This window comes from Nicotiana tabacum, chromosome 15, assembly GCF_000715075.1.
Source record: "Nicotiana tabacum cultivar K326 chromosome 15, ASM71507v2, whole genome shotgun sequence".
Classification (NCBI taxonomy): Eukaryota; Viridiplantae; Streptophyta; class Magnoliopsida; order Solanales; family Solanaceae; genus Nicotiana; species Nicotiana tabacum.
Window position 1 is genome coordinate 64,169,691 of NC_134094.1, and position 13,339 is coordinate 64,183,029.

Consider the following 13,339-nt stretch of genomic DNA (forward strand, 5'->3'; position numbering starts at 1 on the left):
TTGACTTGAAATTAGGAGCTCAAAGAATAAGTGTAAAATGGAGTGTGTTATGAAAATTTGTATCAAATAGCCACTATTATCCTTAGCCCCACGATGGGCGCCAAATTGTTTACCCTAAAAAATAGATAACAACTAAATTTATATGTGATTTTAAGGATACGTGGACTAATTTAATACAAATGATAAATTGCGTTAGATTAAATAGATAAATGACGTAATAAATTATCAAACCAATTAAGGGGAGTAATCCCGGACTCAGTAACAACTTTAATGAAATGCCTGCCTTCAATCTCGGGCTCACGATAATGAAGAACTTATGAACAAAAGTAAGAACTTCGAATAACAGAGAAAATAAGAGTATATTGCCTTGATATGCGTGTTACAATGATGCCTAATGAATAGTTAGACTCCCATTTATATAGTGGGGGAGTTTTACTCTAAGTACAATTCTAAAAGAGCTAAAAATCTTTCATTTTACTAATCACTGATTTTCTGCTGATACGTGCCGAGATTCACGCCGTAATATCCGGTTGGGCACGGATATCACGGCCCTTTGTTTGTCGTGCTCGATTATCTGGTAGTGCTCTCCGAAGTTTTGAGGATCGAATCGGACCTGAGGGACGTGGCCCCGATTCTTCCGAGGGCAGGTGTATTGCCCGGACCCCGACTCTAGGGGCTCCTTACCCCGACTTCGGTTCCTTTCAATCACCTCTCTGCTCCATTTACTTCATCGGGAACCGAGGCGTTTAAAGGGTTCGATTTCACCTGTATAAAGATACATCAAGAATCGTGGCATTAGTAGAGTTGCACAGATGATTGATTTCCCAGCGAATATAAGTCAGGGTCTAATCTTTTGCTCCCTAATAATGTGCAATAAATTAATTGCACAATAATCTATCTATCTATATATAAATATAAAGTTGGGAATTGGCATGTTGATGTGGTAGTCCTCTAAAACCAGCATTCTTATTTATCTTTGTTTCCTGTTTTTTTGGACTTTCATCCTATTTTTAGTACAATCTCCATTATTAAAATGCTTTCCTACATAATTATTGGTATGAGTTTAAATAAGTGAAGAGGAGGAAATTTTTGAATTGAATTACATCTTTCATTATATACATTAACTATGAATATTAAATAAGGGAGAGGAAGAGATTCCCCATTTATCCATTTTCCCTTTTTTTCTTGCTTTTCCCCAATTATTTTCCATTTATTTATGTTATCTATCATAATGGGAACTTCAATTTAGTATTGCATTTTATGTTCTCAAAAAAGGAGAGGAACGGCTGCAACAATTAATACAAATAAGTCGCAATTTGTAACGATACCTTCTTGGTTATGGGAAGGTTACAACATTTAACATAATGGTGGCAATTAATCTTCATTCATTTTCTTCTTCAAAAAGCTTAGTATAAATAAACTGTAAATGATAAGAAAATCCAGGGGATCCAAGAAAAGCAGTGAATTGGAAGAGGTATCTACCACCAGTGGCCAGCGACTATGTGTTCTTTCCCTTAAAGAAGTTTCCATGATGAGTTTATTCTTTTTTGCAATTCTATATGAAACTTTAAAATCAATTGTCAGATTTGTTTGGGCTTCTTTTTGATTGTGTTCTTTTATTTATGTTTACCATATTTTGAAGAACTCTTGTACTGAGGGGCTTTTCTTCTTTCTTTTACTAATAATAGTATAGTTTATATTTTAGGTTATATCCATGAGGTGGTAATAATAGCATATTTCTTTGAAGGTCATGGTGCACGTGTATATATGTACTTTGTTCACATTGTTAGTGCTGATTGTTCAGTCTTCAATGAGGTAATTGAAACTTCTGTATTTATTTGTTATTATCATAACTCTTTATTATCTTAATTGGTTAATAATATATGTAACATGTGTTGGAATGCTTCATCAGTCCTGTTACTTTGGTATCTCTAATGGCAAGTTTGGTGACACTCCGTTTATATGATAGCCAAAAGTCGATGCCTCTATGATATCTGTTGTTTTGGTCATTCAGTTAAATTTCTTCTTCTTTTTCGGCTTCTATTTTACAGAGTATATATAATATTGAATTAAGCCAAAAAGATTTCATACCCATGACAATACGTTGAAATGTCACAGCTTTCTTGTGCAGATTCTTTAGGTCATTGAAAATCTCATAATATGCTTCATAGTAGTAATACATTATCATTACTATTTAATTTTTAAAAACTAGAAGACAACTCGCTTCCTGTGATGAAACAATAAAAAAGAATATTGCAAAGAAAGAGAGAATTCTTATTGATTTGGAATCAATTACAATGGTATAGAACTCATCTATTTATAGGGAAATAGTGACTTAGCCACCAAGTAACAAACCCTAAAATCTCTCTAAAATATAGACATTCACCTTAAATACAACTCTATTTATAACACTCCCCCTTGAATGTCTATTCAACAGATAATGTGCCCCGTTAAAATCTTAACTAAAATAAAATCGAGTGAAAAAAAATTCTAGTAAAGGAAAGAGAGTACACATATCTAACAATACACCTTTTGGTTGCCTCATTAAAAATCTTGCAAGGAAAATCCAGTGCGATAAAATATTGTAAGGAAAAAGGAGTACAACATGTATTAACTCCCCCTGATGAGAGCATCAATTCACATCTTTGAGCCTTCGCATTCCAATCTTGTGCACCATCTTCAAAATATTGTTGGTAAAGATTTGATAAACAAATCAGCCATATTAACTTGAATGAATATGTTGCACCTTGAAATCATCATTCTTGAGAGATATGTAATGTCTTCATAAAATGCCGTGGAATGGCCTTTTCAATATCTCCATAGAGATTCTCGCTATCATATTATCATGCCTATACTTATAGCAAGATACATATGTGCACAAATTGCACTTAGGATGTGGTACTTCAGGACCAAGAATTGTATATGCTTTAAGCGATCTAAATCCTTCAGGGATTGCCATATAAGTCCATATATATAGACTTTAGATGCATATTAAGTTTTATGTCATACTAGACATATAAGATAGATAAAAGTGATTGCACCCACCATTGACTTTATATTTTCAAGTATTTGAACTGCATGTCAAAAACAACATGTCTTTCATATGAAACCAATTCTTCTTTTATTTCATAAAGACATAATATATAGATCTCTTCATTTATATTTTCAAGTACCTGAACCTCTCCTGAGATTTTATGAAGTGTTATGTCATGTGATGTTATAGATCACTTGCCTCCTTATGATGATCATTTTGATTATTTGCTCATCTCCTTTATCAAGAATTTTAATTGAAACCGATTTGTCTATACTCTTTAAGCGTACCATAGATTTTGTCCTTATATGACTTATTCTAATAGGAGCATTTGCAGTGAGAATATAGTTACTTTCTTTGAGACAGCAAATGCGTCCGGCATGCTTTGCATTATATTGCAGATGAATTATCTTTTTATGAATTTCAAGTTCATATTATCTTATTCGAGGATCTAGATGTAGAAATGATAATTCATTCCACGTAACGTTTTCTCAAATGTTTATCATCTCTCCCCCTCATGTTAGAAAAACTAACTTGCTTCCTCAACTTTGGGAACCCATCTTTGTGCGTTATGGTGTTAATCAAAATATACACCGCACATTAATAATAATAAGATGGAATTATTTAGTTCCTGACCCTGAACCAGTTATGAGGGGAGAATGTAATATACTTTCATGTATAACGTATATCAAACTGATATAAATAACTTTATTCTCATGAGCAATAATTTAGCTATTAAGTGGAGTCAGTCAATAAATTATTTTACTTAACCAACTGTGATGTAAACCAACTTATCAAAATGAACTTTCTTGAATAGAAAATCTGAAAATTATGCTCTAAATTAAATTATTGAGCAAGAAACCTAGCATTCAAGTTGCGGGTTGATAATAAACGCACATATAACCATCTCATAGATGCATATTTATAAGGTTTACATGGCAGGTAAATGGGCCCATATTCACCTTTGATAAATTTCAGAATTCAAGGGATTCAATCTCAATTTTAGTTGGTATAATACTCGCAAGAACAAGCAACACATGAGAATTCATGAAGAATCTTCTTCAACACTTACTCATGTGAATTCTCATTTATTTTGCACATCATGCTTAAATCAAGATTGCTCAATAGGTCATGCTTGATAAAATTATTTGTATCAGTAAACTTCAGGTTTACATTATGATATGTGCAATTATTAATTAAATTTCCAGTTTACTATGACATGGGTATTATATATCAAAAAATATCTAGTTTACTGTGTCATATAATTTTACCATACTTTATTTATGTAGTAAAAATCAAGCAATAAAGTGGGTAATTTTTATATACATATTACCCTGTTAAAGTTATAGTAATATAAAGATATTAAATCTTCTTATTATTTATAGTCTCAATATAACCAACCGCTTTCACGAATACTTTAGAAACTCAATAAGTTTCTTTGAGACTTACTACAACACAATGCCTTATTGATAATGAATTTTATTCCTCAAAAATGGCTATAATTTGCTCTTCCAGAGCTCTCAATTAATTTTATACTACCATATATTCATCAACATCTATATGGTGAATATCTTTTAAAGAAAAAGTTATACCATTATGGCCATGGTCAAAATTATATGTAAGATCTGTTTCTTGTATTACTGTTGTCCTTTAATAATCACATTGCCAAAATATTTTGGCGTATAATAGGTATGTGACCAATGACTATTCATGTCATAATAATGACATTATTTTCTTATTTCATCTCAAACCTTCTTCTAGAGGTGAGTGAGATATATTCACTACCACTAGCACGTTCATATTCTTCCAAAAATAAACATGTATTCATAAATCAGATGTTGTCACATTCACATCATGAATGGACCATAATCATCTATATGTGCTTTACAAAATCTCATGTCAAATCGATGACAAACATTACTTTCACAGAGTGAAAGATTATTTTGAGAATCCTTATTATTTTCATTATCATAATGATGACGATTATAATTTCGTCTATTGCCACGTCCACATCCATTGATACCTTCACGGTCAAAATTTTGTCTTCTTTTAGACTTATTATATATTACTACCACATTCTCTTAAGGGAATGAGAATGAAGCAAATTCAATGGGACGGGTTTTCACTTTTTGTGCTCACAATCATACATGAATTTGATCATGGCAAGACAGAGAAATTTCACTACTTCGAGCGGTTATAATTTCTTACAAACTCTATTAGAGTTATAATCAAACTTTGTTGTCTTTGCTTATATTTAAAATTAAATTATAAAATTTCAAGAGTTTAGAAGAGAAAAATAAGGTAAAATTCTTACCTTCAATCCAGAATTTATTCATGAAGGAAGTTCATGGAACAATTAATAATCATTATGCTCAATATTATATACATATTGAGCACCATGAACGTATTCCAAAACCTGGTGACCAAAGCAGATGTCTCTACTCAATTGATTAGAGTCTCGTGCTGATAACGTGTAATGAAACAATAAAGAAAAATATTGCAAAGAAAGAGAGAGAGTTCTTATTGATTTGGGATCAATTACAATGGAATAGAATCTCTCTATTTATAGAAAAAAAGTGACTTAGCCACCAAGTAACAAACCTTAAAATCTCTCTAAAATGCAGACATTCACCTTAAATACAATTCTATTTATAACACTTTCCCTATTTTTGCATTTACCTTATTATTTAAATAGCGCAAACGTCTCTAAATATGATTACTCAACGTTTCTCTAACAATATAATTGTTATTTATCATGTATTAATAAAACATCCATTTATGTGGGTTTTTATGGCCCAAAGTTTTTATCCGATACTTTTATTTTAGTGCTTGTAACATGGCACTCTCTTACATGAATACCTATTTATTTTTTTGACATTTTTATACTTTCTTATAAACAAAATACAATTACTGAGTGGAGGGCTTATGAGTATAGTTTATAATACAATTCTTCTGAGTATAATTTATGACAATATCTAAATAGGCATGGAGGGCTTCTCTTCCAGCTGAGAAGATTGCTCCCCAACACACTGTTATCATAGAACTACAAAAAGTGCGATGCTTTCTTTAGATTTATTTTCCTATTTTATTTTTTCATATGCAACTTTTCTTTAGTGATTTTTTTTTTCCGTATGTATGTCTTATGGTACATCTATAAATTTTATCTTTCTGGTATTATGAAAATTTTAGCTCTTTCTCTTAACTAAATTTATAAAAAGGTTATTTGGTTGATTCATTTTTAACCGCGCAAAGTGGTCGGCGTATCATTAAATCGGGGGGGGGGGGGAAGAGTGGATCAAAAGCTGGTGGAAATAAGAAGAAGAAACACATGAATGAGGAGATAAAGAAGGAGAAGAAGCAAAAGCATCGGCAAATTTGAAGTTCTCTTAAATTGGGTACCAATTAAAAGTTTTAGAAAAATAGAATATAGGTTAAATGGTGGAAGCTGAATAAGCTGCCCCGTAAATTCTTTACTTAGATCTTCCAATCAAGCTACTTATAGGATTATACCAGGTATATTGTTGTTGTTATATCTTCATGTCAAACCAGGCAGCTAGCCTACTCAGTCATTGTAACAACCTGATCGGTCGTTTTGAGCATTGTACTTCGCTCGGTAATTTGAGGGCATGAGTAGCTCTGTATGATGTATTATGACTCGTGTGAATTGTCGGTTTTGGTTATCAGGTAAATCGGAATCGATTTGGAAGAATGAATTTCATGATTTAAGTTTTAAGTTGGAAGAGTTGACCAAGTTTGACTTTTATGAATTTGACCTCGGAACGGAGTTTTGATAGTTCTGTTAGGTCCGGATGGTAATTTTGGACTCAGGCGTATGTCCGAATTTGCAATTGGACATTTCTGGAAGGATTCAGCGCTAATTGGCGAAAGTTGAAAAATTTGAAGAATTGAAAAGTTCATGAGTTTGACCGGAAGTTGACTATGATGATATCGGAGTCGGATTATAGTTCCGGGAATCGGAATAGCTTCGCTATGTCATTTGAGACTTGTGTGCAAAATGTGAGTTCATTCCGAGTTGATTTGATATGTTTCGACGCGAGTTTTGGAAGTTGAAAATTCAAAGTTCATTAAATTTTGATTTGAGGTACGATTCGTCATTTTGATATTGTTATTTGTGATTTGAGACCTCGAGTAAGTCTGTGTTATATTATGGGACTTGTTTGTATATTCGGACGGGGTCCCGAGGGGTTCAGGTGCGTTTCGGACGGGATTCGGATCATTTTGGAACTATTTGGTTAAGGCTGGTTTGGCAGGGATTCTGGTGTGACCGTACCTGCGGAGCTATGGGCATAGGTGCGGAGCTGCAAAAGCGGCAGAGTGGTCGCACGAGCGAAAAAGGGCAGTGTTTGGAGTCTTCGCAGGTGCGGAAATTGGGGCGCATCTGCGGCCCCGCAGAAGCGGCTCATGTGTTCGCAAAAGCGGAAATGGCTGGGCAGAAGCTTTAAATCGAGGGTTTGGTCGTTTTGTTCATATTTGGAGTTATAGACCTCGGATTGAGGCGATTCTTGAAGTAATTTTTACCATATGACTTGGGGTAAGTATTCTTGACTCACTTGTGATTATATTTCGTGGTTTTATCTTCGTTTTTGATAATTGGGTTAGGAATTTTAAAGAGAAATTGGGGGTTTTAGCCTAAAGTTTCATAGAGTGAGTTTTTGAGTTTTGGACATCGATCCGGAGTCGGATTTGGGTGAACTAGTATGGTTGGACTCGTATTTGAATGGGTTATCGGATTTTATGTTGTGTTGGGTTCTGAGGTATGGGCCCAGGTTTGATATTTGGTTGATTTTGGGCTTTTGATTAAAGATTCGACCTCTATCAATTGGAATTGATTCATTAGACTTTATTTGATGTATTTGAGTTGCTTTTGGCTAGTTTCGAGCCGTTCAGAGGTCGGTACACATAGGATGACATTTTTGGAGCATCACTTGGCTTGCTCGGTATTGGATTTGGCTTGTTCAAGATAAGTAACCCTTCTAAACTTGGAGCTTAGGGTATGAACCCTGATTATACGTGTTATGTGATTTTATTTGGAGGTCATGCACATGCTAGGTGACGGGCGTGTGGGCGTGCACAGTAGAAATTGAGACTCAGTCAATTCCGTAGAACTATGTAGTCAATTAACTTGTATTTCCTATGTATTTTCCATGTGTTAGAGAAACTGAGACGTGACTCATATTAGAAATCATGCTTAGGCAAATGCTGGTATTATTAGGACCCATTGAGGTCATTTCTGCTGTCAAATCATGTTTAAATTGTAATTTCATACTCAGCCATGTTCATTCATTACATATCATATCTCAGTCTCTGTTTCTATTTAGTGATACATCATATCATCATTTTGGGCTGATTTTCATGACATTGTGAGCCCGAGAGACTGGAGAGATTGATGACTAAGTGAGGTCTAGGGCCTGATTGTGAGTGATATTTATGAGATCGGGCTGCACGCCGTAACATATTTTATTGATTTATGCCTGAATTTGGCTTATTATAGTACTTGGGCTGAAGGAGCCCCTCTGGAGTCTGCACACCCACAGTGAGCGCAATTGATATTATATTGAGGGATGGATCTTCCCTGGGCATGGATCTTGCCTAATTATTTATATTGAGGGATGGATCTTCCCTGGGCTGGATTGGTCCTATACAGTACTGAGTGACTGCATGTCAGTTATCATATATATATATATATATATATATATGGGATGGATCTTCCCTGGGCTGGATTTGACTGAGTGCAAGTTGTCATTTATATTTGGGTTGGATCTTCCCTGTACAGTGTCGAGTGATAGAGTAAGCTGAATATTGAGCGTGATGAGTGGAAATGTGAGACAGTGAGATTGAGTACTCTGAGAGTGTGAGTACATGAGTTCATCATTGTGCTGCATTGCATTAGACATGCATACTTGATATGTCGGCATAGAGAAGTATTTTCCCTCATGCCATCTGATAATGGAAATTTCTTATCTGTCGTTAAAGCTTTTGAGAAAAATCACAGATTTCAGACTTACTCATATTTTCAGTGATTTCGGCAAAAGATTTGAGTTTTACTGTTATTCTTGGAAAGAAAATATTTATTTTCTAGAATTGTATACGAGCTGAGCATTTATTTATTGAGTTATTTCTTACACCATCTTCATTATATTGTTATGAACTGTTGTTGGTTATTGGAGTTGGACTCAGACCTTTGTTCCAACTCGTCACTACTTTCAACCTAAGGTTAGGTTTGTTACTTATTAAGTACATGGGGTCGGTTGTACTCATACTATACTTCTGCACCTTGCGTGCAGATGTTGAATGTTGTTGTTGTTGTAATGACCCAACCGGTCGTTTTGAGCATTTACACTTCGCTCGATTATTTGAGGGCATGAGTAGCTCCGTATGATGTATTTTGACTTGTGTGGATCATCGGCTTTGACTTTCATATTATTCGGAATCGAATTGGAAGAAAGAACTTCATTGTTGAAGCTTTAAATTGGGAGAGTTGACCAAGTTTGACTTTTTAGCATTTGACCTCGGATTAGAATTTTGATGGTTCTGTTAGCTCCGTTGGGTGATTTTGGACTTAGGAGCACGTCTGGATTGTGATTTGGAGGTCCGTGGTTGAATTTGGCTCGAAATGGCGAAAGTTGAAATTTGAAAAGTTTGACCGGGAGTGGACTTTTTAATATCGGGGTCGGATTCCAATTCTGGAAGTTGGAGCATGTCCGTAACATTGAATGTGACTTGGGTGCAAAATTTGAGGTCAATCGGACGTGATTTGATAGGTTTTGGCATCGTTTGTAGAATTTGAAATTTTTGAAGTTTCTTAGGCTTGAATCGGTGTGTAATTCGTGTTTTCGATGTTGTTGGAGGTGATTTCAAGATTCGATTAAGTTCGTATGATGTGATAAGACTTGTTGTTATGTTTGGTTGAGGTCCCAGGGGGCCTCAGGTGGTTAACGGACTTGGAATGTGATTTGAGAACTTGCTGAAGTCTGAGAGCTGCTGGTGTGACCGCACCTGCGGGGAGGGGACCGCGGATGCGATGCTGCAGGTGCGGTAGGTTGAGCGCAGGTGCGGAAAGGGTGGAGACCAGCAGGGGTCGCAGGTGCGATAGTTTCTCCGTACCTGCGATAGCGCAGATGCAGACCATGGGTCGCAGGAGCGGAGGCAGCCGGAGTTAGTCATTTTCGCAGGTGCGCCCAGATTTTTTGCACCAGCGGGCGCGGAGGTGCGAGCCCAGGCTCCGCAGGTGCGGAAGTGCCTGGGAAAAACCTATATCAGCGGGGTCGAGATTTTTGGCTTCATTTCATCATTTTGAGCTCGGATTTTAGAGATTTTGAGAGGGCTTTTCAAGTGGGATTCTTGAGGTAAGTTCCTTGTCTTCATTTTTCTTTAATAATTATGTTTTCCCACTGATTTCCCACCTAGATGGTGTATTTTTGAGGTGTATATTGGGGATTTGAGGCTAGGGATTTGGAGAGTTGGTTTTGAGGATTTGAATGACCAATTGGTGTCGGATTTTGGTGAATTTGGTATGCTTGGGCTCGTGAGTGAATGAGCTTTCGGATTTTGTGACTTTTGTTGGATTTCAAGACGTGGGCCCGGGGGTCGGGTTTGGGCCGATTTCGTATTTTGGCGTGCACCATGTGATTTGGGACTCTATTGCTTCCATGGCACTGTATAGTGGTCCTACTTTGTTGATATCCGTGTTTTCACCATGTGATAAAGTAATTGAGCGGTCAATCATGCTAGATATCGTGTTTAGGCTTTATGGCGATACTGTTTGGACCCATAGTGGTCGTTTCTTGCTGTGATCTCACTGATTTTATTGATATTTCATACTCGGTCATATTCATACATTCATATCATATCTCAGTCTTAGTTGTTATTTATTGATACATCATATCATTGTTGTTGGGCTAGTTTCATGACATTGTGAGCCCGTGAGTGAGACTGGAGAGATTGATGACTGGGTGAGGCCGAGAGCCTGATTATGAGTGATAGTTATGGGATCGGGCTGCACGCCACAGCATGCTATATTGATTTATGCCTGGATGTGGCTTATGATAGCGCTTGGGCTGTGGGAGCTCCTCCGGAGTCTACACACCCCCAGTGAGCGCGGTTGATTATATTGAGGGATGGATCTTCCCTGGACATGTATCTTGTCCGAAGCATTATATAACTGGAGATGGATCTTCTCCACGGGGCCGGATTGGCCTTCCTCGGTACTGAGTGACTAATGGTTAGTGATGTATATATTCCGGGATGGATCTTCCCCGGGCTGTATGGGCCATATACAGTACCGAGTGGTTGAGCATGATGAGTGGAAAGTGTGAGACAGTGAGATTGAGTACTATGAGAGTGTGAGTACATGATTCATCTCTGAGATATATGGCATTGGCATGCACACATGACATACAGGCATAGAGATGCATTTTTCCTCATGCTATACGGTATCACGCCATTCATGACTTTTTACACACATTGATATGTGGGCATAGAGAGGTATTTCACACTTGCTATCTGGAAAGAAAATGAAACATATTATTTATTGTGCAAAGGATATTTGGAAAAATTATAATTTTCAAACTTACTCGTATTTTTGGCATTTTCGGTAAAAGATTTGGATTTTCACTAAGATACTTGAAAAGCATGACTATTTTTCTATAATTGTGAACGAGCTGAGCATTTTACTTCTGAGATACATCTTTGTTATTGTATTATGCTGTTATGAACTATTGTGGGATATTGGTATTGGACCCGACCTTGTGTTATCTCGTCACTACTTTCAACCTAAGGTTAGGTTTGTTACTTATTGAGTACATGGATTCGGTTGTACTCATACTACACTTTTGCACCTTGCGTGTAGATGTTGGTTATTGATGTTGCTGTGTTTGATGGGAGCTGGATTGAAGATGTACCTGCGTCCCGTTTGTAGCTGCCTCTTATTCGTAGTAGCCTTAGATCTATAAAACTCTGTTTATGTAATTTTCAAACAGACTATGTATTTATTTTATTTTCGCTTTGTAAACTCTATTCTTAGAGAAGCTCATGATTTGTACTACCAGTTCTTGGGGAATGTATAAGATTAAGATAATTCTTTACTTAAATTGCTTTATTAATTGTTATTGGAATTGGTTAGTGGTTAAGTGGCTTACCTAGCGGGTAGGTTAGGTGCCATCACGACTAGTCGGATTTTGGGTCGTGACAAGATGGCAACAGAGCTCTAGGTTCATAGGTTCTACAAGTCATGAGCAAGTGTCTAGTAGAGTCTTGCGGATCGGTATGATGACGTCCATACCTATCTTCGAGAGGCTCCGGGACATTTAGGATATACTTCCCATCTTTCTTTCATTATCGTGCAATATTGATTCAGCTTGAGGCATAATCCTTCGAATTCCTTTCACACATTCGTATGCGCACGTGAGCGCTCAGTATCAGTTGTGCATCGGTGGCTGGTGATTTTCTGGATGAGGGCGAGATGTGATTTTTGTGTGTTGATGATGGACCGGTCTGGGGGACATGAGACTGGGTTTTGACTGTAGTTGGAGCACTGAGGTGTTGACTACGTGAGCACGTGCTTTTGGATTTATATGTCCGGTAGTGTCCCTATTAGTGAAATTGGTGGTTGGATGGCTACGTGATGAGTATGATGTGACTGCGAGATGTGTTCATATGATTTGAATGTGACGAGAATGGTTTTCTTGAGGTGCAGAAAGAACTATTTGGTGCTTGATTTCCATCTTGATTTGACGTATAGTCTCAAGTTATGGGTGTGTTGAAGGATCTTTTTCCTGTTGTTTAGTTGAGGGGTGGAGTAGTTTTTCATGTCGTGATATGAGTTCAGACTCGGGAAGATTAAGTGGTTGCGTAATAGTTATGACTGTGGAAGGGTACAGAAAGATGTCAGTTTGAGGCTAAGCAAATGGGTTATCTCCTGCAGGATGTCCTGAGGTTGTGTGATCCCTATGTTGTTTTGTTAAGAGTTCCCTTTTACCAGTAAATTATATGTAGTGCAATTTGAGTTTGGATCGCTTGTGGAAGTTGGCTTGACTGTTACAAGGATGAATGTGAAATTTGCAAATGATTTGAGATATTATGTGGTTTGTGTTACATGAGCTTAGGAAGGATTTAGTTGAATCCTATTGCGGTATTATGCCAGTATGGGGGTGGTTATCGTAAGTTATCAGATGCTTTATTCATTGGCCTTGAGCCAAGTAGGGGAGTCTGCTATCGAGGGGTTGATTGCGCGGTTAAGTGTTGTATTGGTTTTAGTTTAAGGTATACTGGTGAATCAGTTATGGCTTA